The 14,636-nt window shown below is 38.2% G+C and overlaps 1 protein-coding gene across 1 annotated transcript in view; it reads right to left on the bottom strand.

Annotated features, from left to right (window-relative positions):
- LOC135708751 (uncharacterized) overlaps nucleotides 1-12,731 on the bottom strand; it is a 42,093-nt gene extending 29,362 nt beyond the window's left edge. Inside the window, exon 1 of the mRNA XM_065230886.1 lies at nucleotides 12,297-12,731. The gene's annotated coding sequence lies outside the window, so the exon portion shown is untranslated. The remainder of the gene's footprint in view (nucleotides 1-12,296) is intronic.
- Between the last annotated feature and the right edge of the window lie 1,905 nt (nucleotides 12,732-14,636).

The following is a 14,636-nucleotide window of genomic DNA, read 5'->3' as shown; positions in this document are numbered from 1 at the left end:
TTCGCTTATAGTTTTCCTTTCTTTTCTCGGTCCAAAACCCTTTGGACGGTCCACCGGGACTCTCCCACGGCGATTGAAATGTGTTTTTGCGACAGAGAAATCACGTGGGAGAAATCACGAATACGCTGCCACTTCGTCATGGTGCAACTGTCAAACTATTTAAATAAATCATTTTTTTTTTATACACAGCCTACTATACGGTATGAGCTATAGGTTACGTGCATGCAAAGAAAACCAAGGCATTGTATGCACAGGTGAAACGGGAACCTTATATGTACGATGGTGCAAACATTATCACGCATACGGTAGCAAAGAGGAAAGTTAGGACTTGTTTTGACTTTGACATGATTTTTTTTTAAAGTTTTGGATCGAAATTCTTATAAGCGCAGTTGCATTTCAATTTTCAATACTACCTGTAATACACACACAATTGTCTCTTTAAGTTGACGCACTTGGATGTGCGTTCACGTGGAGCGTAGTTTGCACAAACATCTTGATCTTGATAAGTGCATGCTTCTTTAAAACTACCCAAATGTTGACCCAGATCGGTCAAAACTGAACCTACCCAAAAATGGGTGAACTATGTTGGGAGTGACAAGTTGACAAATGGACAACATCGACATGAATCAGATCGACTTTGTTCATTTGTCAACTTGTCACTCTCATGTTTTGGCCGATCTGGGTGGATTCTACCCAAATTAGGGTAGTTTTGAAATAGCGTTAAAGATGCCGAAAGGTAAATTCTTAGATGAAATAGAATGTAGATTAATCACTGTTGAAATATAATCATTACAATCCAATGACATTTGTTTGAATATATCTGACATTAATGGTAGAACTCGCTTTACAACTGCTGTTATGAGATTAAGCAAATGTTTTTAAATAACCCATCCGAACAACTCGAGAGAAACTCCGAAGTTATTTTAGTCTTTATCTTTACTTTAATTGATATAAGTGAGGGCCGGAAAGCATACAGTAAGCCCCCATATCTAACTACGCCTATTAAATGGAGCACATGTTTTTGAATACATCTGAACATACCATCTTGATAAGATCAGAAACATCGAAGTTATTGGAGTTTGAAGCCTTACCTCTATTTATATGGGTGAGGGGGTGGGGGTATAGTTAGCCCCCCCTCATCTCTTAATATGCCTATGAAATTGAAAAATTGTTTTTGAATAATTCATCTGAACATACCAAATCGATAAGATAAGATACTCCGAAGTTATTTTAGTTTGAAACTTTATTTCTATTGATATGAGTGACCCCCCCCCCATCCCCCCTCCGACTACGCATATGAGATAGATCTATTGTTTTTGGATTTTTCATCTGAACATACTAAAACGATAAAATAATTAACTTCGAATTTGGAGTCTGACTTTCATTGGTACACCGGCAGTGTTGGCAGAAAAAGGGATTTTTGGCATTTAATTCGAAACATTGATCTTTGAACAGCTATAACTTTTTTTAGGGGCATTCTAGTACAATACAAAGTTGTTAGGCACTTCCTGGGCTATACTTTAACGTATTTAGATGCGTGGTTTGTGCAAAATTGTGGTCCCTAGTAATATAAATGTCCAAAAGTAGGTTTTTCCAAACTAATTTCTATACAAATTTCAAATGCAATGTTACAACCGGGTTACAACCAATCGTCCCCAAATTGTGCAATGTTTTGAGATGACAGCCCTGCCTCCGATACAAAAATTGTCAATCGTATATTATTGGAAGATTTGCATGATACAAAATTAATCTTAAACATTATGCGATGAATTTCATTCTTGTATGTGATTTTGACTTTATCTGAAAAAAGGAAATCCAGCTCATGTTCATTTTAATTCGTCAATGCCGTAAGCCATACGGAAACTATAAATCATAGAAGTTAATCAGGTTTCTTGAAATTACTTTCCATCTATCTACATGGTTCTTCTTACTATAGACTGTAGCGTACAAGCAAGTTTTTCCAGAAGTAGTGTATTGTTCTAAAATCTTCATGAGATTATTATAAAGCCACAGTGCATTTGGGAAAACAAACGTAGTTCCAAAATTGAGCTAACATAAAAATTACAAAATTATTTAAAAAAAAAACCTTCCGAAGATTACATTACAGAAACTCTTCATGCGGTAAAATTCTTTTCATGCAAATCTGTTATAGAATCTTACATTTCTCGGTTTGGTGTACAATAGGGTGGATAAACTTTACAACCCCCTGTTCCCCGCTGCTCTTTCAATGCGTATTGATGTTCCCAGCAACTGTGCAAGAATCGATCGAATTTGGTTAGAATCTCGATTTGCGGGAGCATTTTAAATTTTGTATTGGAAAATGTATGTGAAACGGTACGATCCTCTTCATTTGCTTACCAAAAATATTTCTCAAATTTCACCATATCTCGGACTTTGATTGAGAATGCTAAACACAAATTTGTACAAAAAGTTACTAATCTTTCAGTTAAGACCAAGTGTTTCACACGTACCTACAAGTTGATTTATAGGACTGTAGGTATGCGCAGCGCAAAAGGTCTAAAATATAATCATAATAACTTTTTTCACAGAAGTCTAATCGATTTGGAATCTTCTACAAAGTTAGCATAGTATTCAAAAATATTTCCGAGATGATGAAATTTAGGCAATATTTGAATTTTTGGCAAGCAAATGAATAGGTTTTCCGCAAATCAAATCGGCAGAGCAGTGGGGTTGTAATCCACCATACAAACTTGACCCACCCTAGTGTGCAATATATAAGAAATATCAGCTAATTTGTTCTTTCTGTGTAAATAAGGAAGACTCTGCTATCTGGTGTCTGTGTTTGATATCTTATATATTCATACAAATTTAGCTTTATGTTGTTTGATGTGTTTGTTATCAGTAAATCACTTGGTATCTGCAGTACAGACTTGTTATATATTCCCTCTGATAAGTTAACCTAGGTCTAAAACTAAAACTGTGTGATATAAAATGGCCTAGAGCATTAACTCGTCGCCCCCAGTTGCTTTTTTCAAGTGATTTACGCTCAACTTAACACAGTTGATAGAATTGATAGAGCAAGCATTCCGATTGTTGACATTGGAATAAACATTTGCCTCCTTAACGGCACACTCGGCCTGTTTGATCGAAGCCTGACAACCGGGAACAAAGAGTGGGAGGGATTAGTGGTTTGCTAATTATACATGTCTTAATCTGCTTTGTATGTAGTTCACTCGCGTGAAACGTGCATGTATTAAGTAGATCTTGCTCAAGCCCGGTAATTACCGGCATGATCGAAGTGCGTGTATTAAACCTGTTTCGAAACGATACTCAAGCCATTATTGTTCCGTTTGATGGGTCGATTGATGTTTTTTTTTTTATCGTTACAGTAGCGGTTTTTTGCAATCTTAATTACCGTGAACGTGATAACAATTAACAACAATTAACATTATTTATTTTGAGTTTGATGGCTAATTAGCTCGACAAAGGAAATCAAGTAAAATTGCAAGTCATAGTCCGAGAACACATGTTGGCATCAAATAATTGGTTATTTCTTTTCTCTCTTGCCTCTCCAATCGCGTTTCACACCTCACCAGGGCCGTCTTCACCACCCTTGGGGGCCAACCCTATCAATTATTGAATTCTAGCACACATGGAGTAATGGGATTTGTGTTGAGCCTTTTTCGTAATAACATTTTTTCAAGCCTGCTTTGTATGTGAGAAACATTTAATCATACTAAACTAAATCCGTTTACGACTCCTCATGCTCATCCTCATTTGTCAATAATAGGGATACAATCACGGAACTTCCTTAGCTCAGTCAATAAAAACGCAGCTATGAAGCAAGGCCATGCTGGATGTGGCTCGGTTCGATTCCCGGTCTACTTTTAAGGGTTGAAACATTTCTCGCCTTCCCTCGGCATAGAACAGGTTTGTACTTGCCATATAATTATATTAATGCACAAATGGCACAGGCTTAGAAAGTTCTCAATTAACAACTGTGAAAGTGCTCATGATCGATAGCATTCTACGATTCAAGCAATCCTCAATTAATTTTCAATAAATTTAATTGTTGATCTCCTGAACTGATGGTTGCCATTATTTGAAGGAATATTCTGAGGATGATGTCCAGTAAGTTTTATAGATAGATGAGGAAATGAAAGTATAGAGTTGAGAGTTCCGTTAGAGTACGGCAGTGTGAAGTAGAAAGTAGTGAGTAGAAAGGGGACAACTTTGAGAAAGGTACAACTCGGGTTGATCATCTCTTTACCCAGCTCGCCCGTTGGAGAGGGATGTTGAGGGGTATCCTCCCCGCCACCACTGGCAAAAAGAGATGATCACCGGCTTGCTTATGTACCGACGATGTGTTTGAAACAGTTCTACCGACTGTACTGCACTCAAGTTGTTATCTGAAGGGAGGCATCCAGTCGTAGGTTGGGAAATTGTAGCTATTGTTATCTCTACCACGGTATTGTCAGAATTCTCCTAATGACATATTATTTTGTGCCTTCAATATTTTGATTTGTTTTTTTTTTCTTAAAGGAGGGTGTGACATAAAATCATAGTAATTTTTTTTCAGTCTAATCTTCCACAGTGAACCTGTCATACTCAAATGAATTGAATGTTTTTTTTTTATTATCTCACATAGGCTCATATTTGAGGCAGTTAAAAATTATGTTTGTGTCCCAAATTCAATTATAAAATTGTTAAATATGATAAACCATTGCCATAGCAGATCAAATGAATAAAATATGCGGTACACATTAAATAAAACATTGTTATATGATAACTTAAAAATGCATTTCTGATTTTTTGGAGCAATTTTTTTTCCATAGAAAAATATTACTGAATTAAATAACATAAACATATGTTGACCACAAGCGATTTAAGGGTGCACAAAAAGGTGTCGTTTGGCAACACACAATTTAGTTTGTAATCATAGCAACTAGCTATCGAAAATGTGTTTACTACCCCAGTTTCTTATTACCCCTTTTCTACCCCTAATTCTGGGATTCATGTGCCAAAATGCTAGTATATACGGGAAATGGATGTAATGTCGGCCTAAATGCCCCTAATTTGGACCAATACATAAATTCATCAATCGACTAAATTTTCAATAGCGACCAAAAATATCCATTAGTACCGTCCCAATGACGCGTTTATCTAGATAAAATTGATAAATAGCAGATCTTTAGCGATGGGCCTAATCATAGATCCATAGGCCAACATTAGAGCCATTTGCCCTATACGGGACTATCAATGCTGTTTAACGATCAGGTCACGAATTGATAATGTGAAAGCTATGAAAATCCGCTTTGGGCTATTTTACCCTAGGGGTGCATTTTGGACTGTTCTACCCTACTCTCGCTAAACGACTGTAATCTGACAGTGTACGTGAAGACTGAGCTTTTTGTTTTCCTTAAGCTGGGTTTAGACAGGGCAAGTCAATTGATCAAGTCAGTTGAATTCAACTGACTTGAACGCGAATTGTACGTGTAAACCATGCCATTCAACTGACTTGATCAACTCACTTGAATTGAAAAAGTTGAACCAGGCTCAACTTTTCAAGCCAATTGAATTCAACTGAGTTGATCATTTGACTTGTCTAGTCTAAACCCAGCTTTAGTCTTTTCGCGACGTGAATGGTTTAAATTGATTTATTATTTCAAGATTTAAAATTTTCAGGGTTTCATTCACGGAAAATCATAACTAGCCACGATTAAATTCTTGAATCTTATTGTTGGGAATTTTATTATTGACTGGAATATACTAGATAACACTAGAAAGAAGGACACCACATTTCTTGACCTGTGCTTCACAAAATTCATTATATTTTAAAGAAATAATAGACATATCAAACATTTAGCAACACTTGATGAATTTATGAGACACTGAATTTCATGCGTTAAAGCTGTCTTTTGAACAGTTATCTAGTGTTTTTATTTTCATGAATTGACAAGTTATGTATCTTGACAAAGTTTGTATCGGATTATTTCGTATGGATAGCTGTCATAACGGCTGTTTAATAATTATTGTAGCACTGCAGAATCTATTTTGTTCGTCACGATGGTGATGATGAATTTTTGATATTTGGTTTTATAGTGTATGGTCACAAACGAAGTGACAGACGGAGCGGCTCGAAAACTTTGGTGACTAACCTGCTATTGCATTTTTTCAGTGTACCACACGGCAACACCACTACTACTGGATTGTACCACATGGCAACACTACTACTGGATTGAGCTAGCATTTTCACCAAATGTACTAGAATGTTTTGGTTCTATCTCTTCACTCTACTCAAAACTGAAATGCATAAAAAAATGACAAAATGATACACTCTTTGCACACTGTCAAAGAATCATTGTACACAAAATCAACTTTGTGCAAAACCAATACAAAAATAGTATCCCATCTGGTGGATGATGGCACAAGCTTCTAAGAAAATTCTATTACAGCGAACCACATTATTTTAATTGATTTCTTCGCCAGTTAGTCGTCTGTCACTTCGTTTGTGGTATGGTGTCCTAGAAAGTATAAGCACACTTTCAACTCGCCGCCAGGAAACCGGTAGAAACCCCGATGAAGTTTATCAGCTGTTCATCGATGTGTGTTGTTGTTTACTTATTGCTCAATAAGTTTGTGTGCGCAAAGTGCATTTTTTTTAACAAAATCATCAAAATGAGAGGCATTTCCCCGGAAAGCGCAAACAGATCATGCACAAATGGTGCACTATTCCCAACCTATCAGTAAGGAAGTTGGTGAAAATGGAGGACGTAAGTATCGGAGCAGTTCAAACCGCCATCCGCAAGTTCGGTGAAGAAGTTACCTTCGAGAACACATCGAAATCTGACCGTAAACCGGGACCGGTGGACCAGAAGATCACCAATCTGTCATTAATAAGAAAAGTGCCTCTGTTCGAGATTTGGCCAAAACACAGAACATCCAAGAGTAACGTCGAACGTGCCAAGGCAAGAATCGGGCTAAAAACCTTCAAGAAGCAGAAGGAGTCGAAACGGGGTCAGAAACAAGCCACATCCGTCAAACCGAGGGCTCGGAAGCTTATGATAGCCTACTGTATGGAAAATTGTCGTGTGTTATCATGGACGACGAAACAAACGTCAAATTTGACTACAAGACGCTTCCGGGAGACCATATTACACAGTCCGTGATGGTCAGGAAGTTGATGATGCCGAATAAGTCAATTTTTACCGAAAAATTTGTTAAGAAGACCATGGTTTGGCAAGCAATATGGAGTGTGGCAAATTGTCAAAGCCATATGTGACATTCGGGAGTGAATCGGCGTCTGTGGCCCATGATCCGTCAACATAATGGCCCAGTACTATTTTGGTTCGATTTGGTGTCAATGCACTACTCAAAAGCCACGGTAGTTTGGTACAAAGCAAACAATGTGCAATACGTGAGCCCTTTTCAAGGGAAGTCTACGGAAACACTTTAAGCCAGCTAATTCAATCGAAGAATTTGAAAAAGACTGATGGAAAAAGACAAAAGCGGATACAATTTTCGCCATGGAATCTGTGCTGAAGCTCATGGGCAGCGTCAGATCAAAAGTTCGCTCCTTGGCATACGATTAAAGGAACTTCGGATTATTTTCATTTTCATTTCAGATTAGGACACCCTTTAGTAGTTAAAAAAGTAATTTTGAGTCGCGTATTACGGATATAGAAGACTGAATTTAACATTTGATAAAAAAAAATTGAACTTTGAAGCTTATTTGGAAGATGCTTTGAACTAACCCAATACCCAATTTACCCAATAGTCTAACTAATGTAAATTCGTTAACAGCATTTAAGAGAGGATGTATTGAGCATTTTAGTTGAGTAGTAAATGTAGTTCAGTTTGTGTTACGTATCATTTTTGTTTTGTTTTGTAATATACTTGTGGCGCTTGTTATACTTAGATATAATCGATGTAACAGAAGAAAGACATAAGTCTTAAGTTACAAATTATAAGTCAATAAATAAATAAATAAATAAATATTAGTAAGTTTTCTACACACTTAGAAATAACTACTTTTACACGAGACTTAATCCATATTGGACGTAAATCATAGAACGTAATCAAACATTTCATATAAAATTAAGTGTTCTCAAACCGAAACATCAGCTAGTCGACGAAGAGAACGTTTGATTGAATTTTCGTGTCACCTTTTAAATAGACCAATCTACATTGATCGATTATCTTCATCGACTCTCTATTTTGTTAATAACTCGGCTCCAAAAACATGTTCAGCTGTTCTTATCGCCCAATGCGCTTGATAATATTTTCTTTTAACAGACTGTGTTGAAAAAACTAGACCGAAATTTGAATGCAGCCATGTTATTAACGAAAGAGAGAGTCGATGAAGAGAATCGATCGACGTAGATTGGTCTATTTCAGTGATGTCAAAAAATCACTTCTAGCGATCAATGACTACGCACACACCTACTACAAGATTTTTTGGCATCATCATAAGCTAACGATGAACTCTGACTCTGAACACAAATACGCAGAGAGCATTTCGAAAAGTGAGTTACCAAGATCTCCAGAGAGCAAGACGATAACAACATCATTGCTGTGTGTACTCACGATACATTACTTATACTACGCAAGGCTTGTTGTGAGTGCACGCTACAAACAAAAGATCTCAATGCGTACAGCTGAGTACAAGAAGTTGTTCGGATTATGTACAACTGATGAACAACCGTGATCAGATCATGATCATTGCCATAATGATCGTGATTTTTTTGTTGCTTTTTTTCAGTCTTTGAATTAGAAAAGATGCATGTATTTGCGTTGGCGGCATTGGTCCTTTCGGAGGAGTGAAAAAGAAAGGAACAGTTCACCGTGTTGACAGAACTATCCGATGAACTACTGAGCCAAATGTGCGCTATTTACAGGTGATGTGCAAGGAAGCTAGTCGACTCTTTTATTCTCATCGCGTTCTAATACAGCAACAGACGTGACGTAACGCATTCGAAACCGAGAGATTGAAAGAGTCGACTTGTTTGCATCCTCCTCACCTATAGAAACCGCACATCGCCCCGTTTCAGCCTTCGTGTTAAAAGTTAGGGTAGGATGGTTCAAAACGCACCCCTGGGGTAAAATGGCCCTGCACTGTTTTTCATAGCTTTCCGATTGTCAATTCGTCAATTTAACCATCAGCATTGCTAGTTCAGTGCTTAAACTAACATTCTGGCACATGATATTTACAGAATTAGTAATGGGAAAGCAACGAAAACCCACACGGCGCCATTTTACCCCAGGGGTGCATAATAGACTGTTCTCCCCTACCGATGGTCAGAACCTATCTGCTGATGCTTGCTTATAGTGAATTTGTTTATTATACCGTTCCACACACAGAGAAATGATTTTTAAATTCAAATGGATATATTTTTGGCTCAGGGCCTAATATATTTTTGGTATTGATTCAAATATATTATTCGGTTAATTCAAAGAAAAATATTTTTGAATCAACAAACCGGTTGTAGAGTCAATAATCTGTGTGTTGGTTCTAAAAACCATTTTGTTGATTCAAAAATATGTTTCGTTGAAATAGTGATACAATATGTTTGAATCAATAACAAAATACATTAGGCCCTGAAACAAAAATCCATTTTTCTGCGTGAACCTGGATTGGGTATCAAGTTAGGGTCGGCTTGTTTTCTAGCAAACGTCAGTTTGATCGTTTGTTTTTATAACCTGACACGGGTCGACTTTCGCGCTGAAAAAAAGTTCGGGTTTGCACTAGGTTAGAACTGGTACCAACCTGGGAATAAACAAATTCGCTATTGCTCTGTAACCCCAAACTGCCAAAGAATGCTACTCACAGAGAGACACTCACTCTCGTCTCGTGAAAAAAGCACATGTTGCGATTTGTGGATATAATGAGCGAAAAGGGTAACTCACTTCTCTGAGCTTGACTCAGTCTAACATGTATTTGTTATTTGTGAGTTGCCTACGCAACAACGTATTTTCAAGGTGGAAGAGGACTAATCGTTGGTCGTAGTTTGTACAGATCACGATCTGTACAGTTTACGACAAACTGGAAATCGGATCATGCTCGCTTGATTTCCATCACTGGTTGCAAGAAACGTGAACATCAATTCTTGCGTCACTTTTCAAATAGAGTCTATTTGAAAAGTGACGCAAGAATTGATGTTCACGTTTCTTGCAACTGATTCTTATGTCAAAAGGCCCGCTTACATGTGTCGGTCTCAGGGATCCGAAATTTACATGATAGATTCCATAGATAAGCGGAGGCACAAAAAATTGTTTTGGCAACCATGAAAAATAAATGATCTTACTGGCATCCGTGAAAAAAGTTCATGCCATCATAAAGCTCTTCGTTGTGCAGTTTTGTTTTGTTTCGTGCGTTCAAAATGAAGTGCAAAGCAAATCTTTGCAACAATGTATCGAGGAATGGTTTGCTTTATACTTTATTATCCCTTTCCTTCACTTATCTATGGAATCTATAGTATCTATACTTTTTAGTAGTGTGTGGCTAAATTTCGGGGGTCCATGAGTATTTCTGACGTTGCTGAAAATTACGATAGCATCAGAATACGGGGTTGCTAGTGTATTAGGATGCTTTGTTGATTATTCACGAGCTCTTGATCGCTGGGAATGCTTGTGCATATTTGAGGTGGACAAAATGATGAACAAAGAGGTGAATGCCTAAGCTTTTTCACATGTTATTTTAAAGTTGTTAAATTGTGAAACAACTGAAAATCGTTGAGAGAATTTATATCTGTAGCCAGGCATGGAAAATCATTTACATTCATTTAATACATTCATTTACATTCATTTGCCTTTTTTCATCAACAGCATACCACAAAATGATGTATAGAACTTTTGTAGGTTTTGTTATTAGCTACAACTTTTGCTTATAACTCAAATCTGTATCTCTTATGCACCACAAACTAGAGTGTGCAGAACATGTAAAATACATTCACTGAAAAACAGTAGTGACTTCTGTTTGCTCTGGTTCGTCATGCATCAGAACTACAGATTTTACTTGTTAACAAAAGTTGTATCTAATAAATAAACCTACAAAAACTCCATACATCATTTTGCGTAATGCTGTTGATGAAAAAAGTTAGAGGCAAATGAATGTAAATGAATGCACGAAATGAATGCAAATGATTTTCCATGCCTGTCTGTAGCTGTAACCCTCCAAAATGGGGCCCTTAATTTAGCCCCCCCCTAGGCCCGGTCGTAAAGACGGTCCTGCACCTTATCCAAAAATCGTTTTTCGTAGCCGTAGGCATGGACAGTCGAAATTTGAAATTAGTTTCGCACTAACACGCAGCTTGTTTGGCGCTCAGATGATTTGAAGGACGAAGAAACACGCCTGCTGTGTGATTCGTACGCATAGGAAACCAAACAGTTCGAATACTACACGCTATTCTGAGATTACCCAGAGACTGGGTAGATTGCACTCATTCTTGTGTGCAGTATGGAGTTGTTAAAAAATGAGTAAACTAGATTTGTTGTGATGAGTACAATCTACCCAAATTCTAAGTAAACAATTTTACTTAGATTTTTACTGAATTTTAAACTGAGGAAAATGGAGCAGCAAAAGCTATCTTTTGCATATTAGCTTTTTGAGTGCACTCAACTTAGTGTGATGCACTTCCACAGCTGTCAATTGAGGGGGTTAGAAGGATAGGGGTGTAAGTGACTTTGATCGATTCTCTTCATCGACTTTCTCTTTCGTTAATAATTCAGCCAAGTGAGTGATTTTCGACTCAAAAATGAGTAGCCCCAGAATAGCGTGCACTCTTTCCGTCGGATAACTTGGCCTACTCTGCGAGTGTGAACTGTCACTGTACAACGCTTACTGCGCACACGCAGCAGACTCGTGCTATTACCGAACAGCGTGACACTCGCGATATGAACCGCATCATTAACCATGTCTATTACACTTCCACAACGATTCTTCCAAACATAATCGACCTTGTTTTCACAGTCTATGTCCCCAACACCAGCATTCATCATATATCGCCGATCCACATATCTACAAGAAATAGGGATATTCATATTTAGCATGTTGACTTTCCGTTTGCGGCGTTCGGCTTTGAATTTCGAGCAATCCTATACGGGCAGCGAAATTCTGTTTACTAATATTACACACACACTAATGGCCATAGAGACTTATTAAAAATAGCTCACTATCTAGCGCACCGTTTGCCTTTCAAATCGATTACATTGGGGCCATGTTTCTACCCGCAACACACATAACAATTACCGAAGCAGATTTTCAGCTGCTGAACGAAAATGAGCGCTATTGTCACATAATGCAAACAAAAGAAGACTAGGACCAGGAGGGGTATTACCTCATCAAGTAAGAACATGTGTTTCGCCTCTGCCTCTGTTGGTCGACAACCAATTGGCACGCTTTTTCACGAAAATAAACACTTCATAAAACAAAAAGCGGCAATTGATACCACGCGCGGAAATGAAAACCACGTGCAGCTCACAATTTACGCAGCGTACACCTCAACCCGCACAGTTCATCACTGAGTTCGACACTTGGTGTACATTATGCTGCATTTGATGGCAATAACTGTTGCATTTCGTTTGGGCAATTACACCGTCGTGTGTAGGAGATGACCGTTGGCAAATGATCTCGAGGGCTGCCGAAACGCGATCAACGGATGGCCGCGGTATTCGCGCGTCCGTGCGAGTCGAATCAAAATGCTCAACTGACTTTGAGTGAGTGTGACTTTATGATGAACTATAAAGAGCGAGCGGTCGCGGACGTCTAGGCTACTTTGATGCTGGCTGATGGAGCTCTGTCGCGCACAAGAGTAGGCCATGCGGTGTGAGCGAACAACGAATAATGATGACTCTCTTCTTTTTTGGTGTTTGTTGACACCGACAAACAACCATTCGGCGATTCGGGTTGATTGTTGGGTTTTATGAACGATACGAGGGGGGCTAATGTCTATCAATGTTGGTTATTTCGCATTCACATGAATTGGTACGATTTTGTGTATGAATTTCGACCCTCTGTTTTGAGCTGCTATGCGGTAGCTATGAACACAATGGAAATGTATGTTTTTTTTTTAAATGGGTTGAAAACAGTGGTGCGACTATTAAGACGGTTAAGCACCAGTGGTGGGTTATGTTGTTTGAATTTCGAGATTTGTAACGTTATTTTGTAAGTTTGTTGTTGTTGGGGGATTCATACTACTACGTCCATTGATTAGGGATATACCCCTGTTTCCTGTACGCGTCATGTAAGCCGTCAGCTAACCACCATTAACCGAGTGATCAGGTAGTTGCCTTGACAAGTTCTAAGTCAGGCACACACTAATACAGTAAAGTTTTACTGGGTTTTTAAATTGCGGAAAAATTCGATAAAAGTTTAAAAATCTTGTAACTTGTAGCTTTGAAGTTGTACAGACTTAGCTCTGTTAACTCCATTTAATGATCATTTGGATTCATTATTTGGACGTTCATTTGAATTTTTACCGACTTTTTCAGCAATTCAAACACCCAGTAAAAAAATCATCAGCTATCAGCTATCAGTCTGAACCCGGCCACCTTTTGTTCTTCCCAGCATTTAAGTTCCATTTTTATTGTACCTATGGTTTGTTATATCCAGGGCTGTCCAGTCGAATCTAAATCGACCGCCTCCGACTCCTATGATTTGAAACTAACCGATTCTGACTCCTCGATTCCGACTCCTCGACTCCGCCTTCTCGAGTCCGACTCCTCGAGTCCGACTCCTCGAGTCCGACTCCTCGAGTCCGACTCCTCGACTTCGACTCCTCGACTTCGACTCCTCGACTCCGACTCCTCGATTCCGACTCCTCGACTCCGACTCCTCGACTCCGAATCCTCAACTCCGACTCCGAATCCAGAACTCCGACTTCAGAACTCCGACTCCATAACTCCGACCCCAAAACTCCGACTTCAGAACTCCAACTCCTCGACTTCGACTCATCGAGAAAAAAACAAGACAAATAATAGAAGCAATATTAAAAATAGCAATTTTATTATAAGACAACCATGAACTGAAGCGAACGATCAGTCAATTGGTAAACATGATGCAAACAACAATAATAAAAAAAAAAAACAATTAAACTCAAATTAAAAAAAAAAATACAAACAACAATGAGATATTAACGGTTTTCTTTAAAAAAGATGCATTAAGTCATTTAGCTACATTTTAACTATATTTGTTCAATTATTATTTGATGGCATAAAAATAGTTCCACTGTAGTCCCGAACGAAAAACCACCCATCCGCATGTCTTACCCCACGAGTTTGGATTGGCCTACAACGGTTCAAATGCCTACAGGCAAAGACCAACCAAACCGATTTTGTTGTGAATGAGCGTACAAAGCAACGAGAGTAAAACACGTGTATTTATGAGGGGAAGAGCAAACACGTGCAGAGAGAACTGCGTCAAAACAAGTTGCTCAAAGATGTAGGGTTGTGGGAATCAAGAAGGGTGATTGTGTGTCCTTGAACAAAATAGAGGAATTCGAAAGCAAAGAGGTGTAAGTGTCAAGGTTGTTGGAATTGAGTTTAGATTCTAATTGAGAAGGAAGACGTTATGGTTTATTTTTAGTCGCTTATGCATTTTTGCTTCTAGGTTGTTCATGTTTTATACATACGCAATAAAAAATAAGAAAATGTATGCTGAAAAAAAGGACTGAAAATGA

This window comes from Ochlerotatus camptorhynchus, unplaced genomic scaffold, assembly GCF_037179485.1.
Source record: "Ochlerotatus camptorhynchus isolate MF236.1 unplaced genomic scaffold, CSIRO-AGI_Acam_v1.1 ptg000334l, whole genome shotgun sequence".
In the NCBI taxonomy this organism is placed as follows: Eukaryota; Metazoa; Arthropoda; class Insecta; order Diptera; family Culicidae; genus Ochlerotatus; species Ochlerotatus camptorhynchus.
Note: the sequence above shows the minus strand (reverse complement) of the source record. Positions and strands in the feature narration are given on the sequence as shown.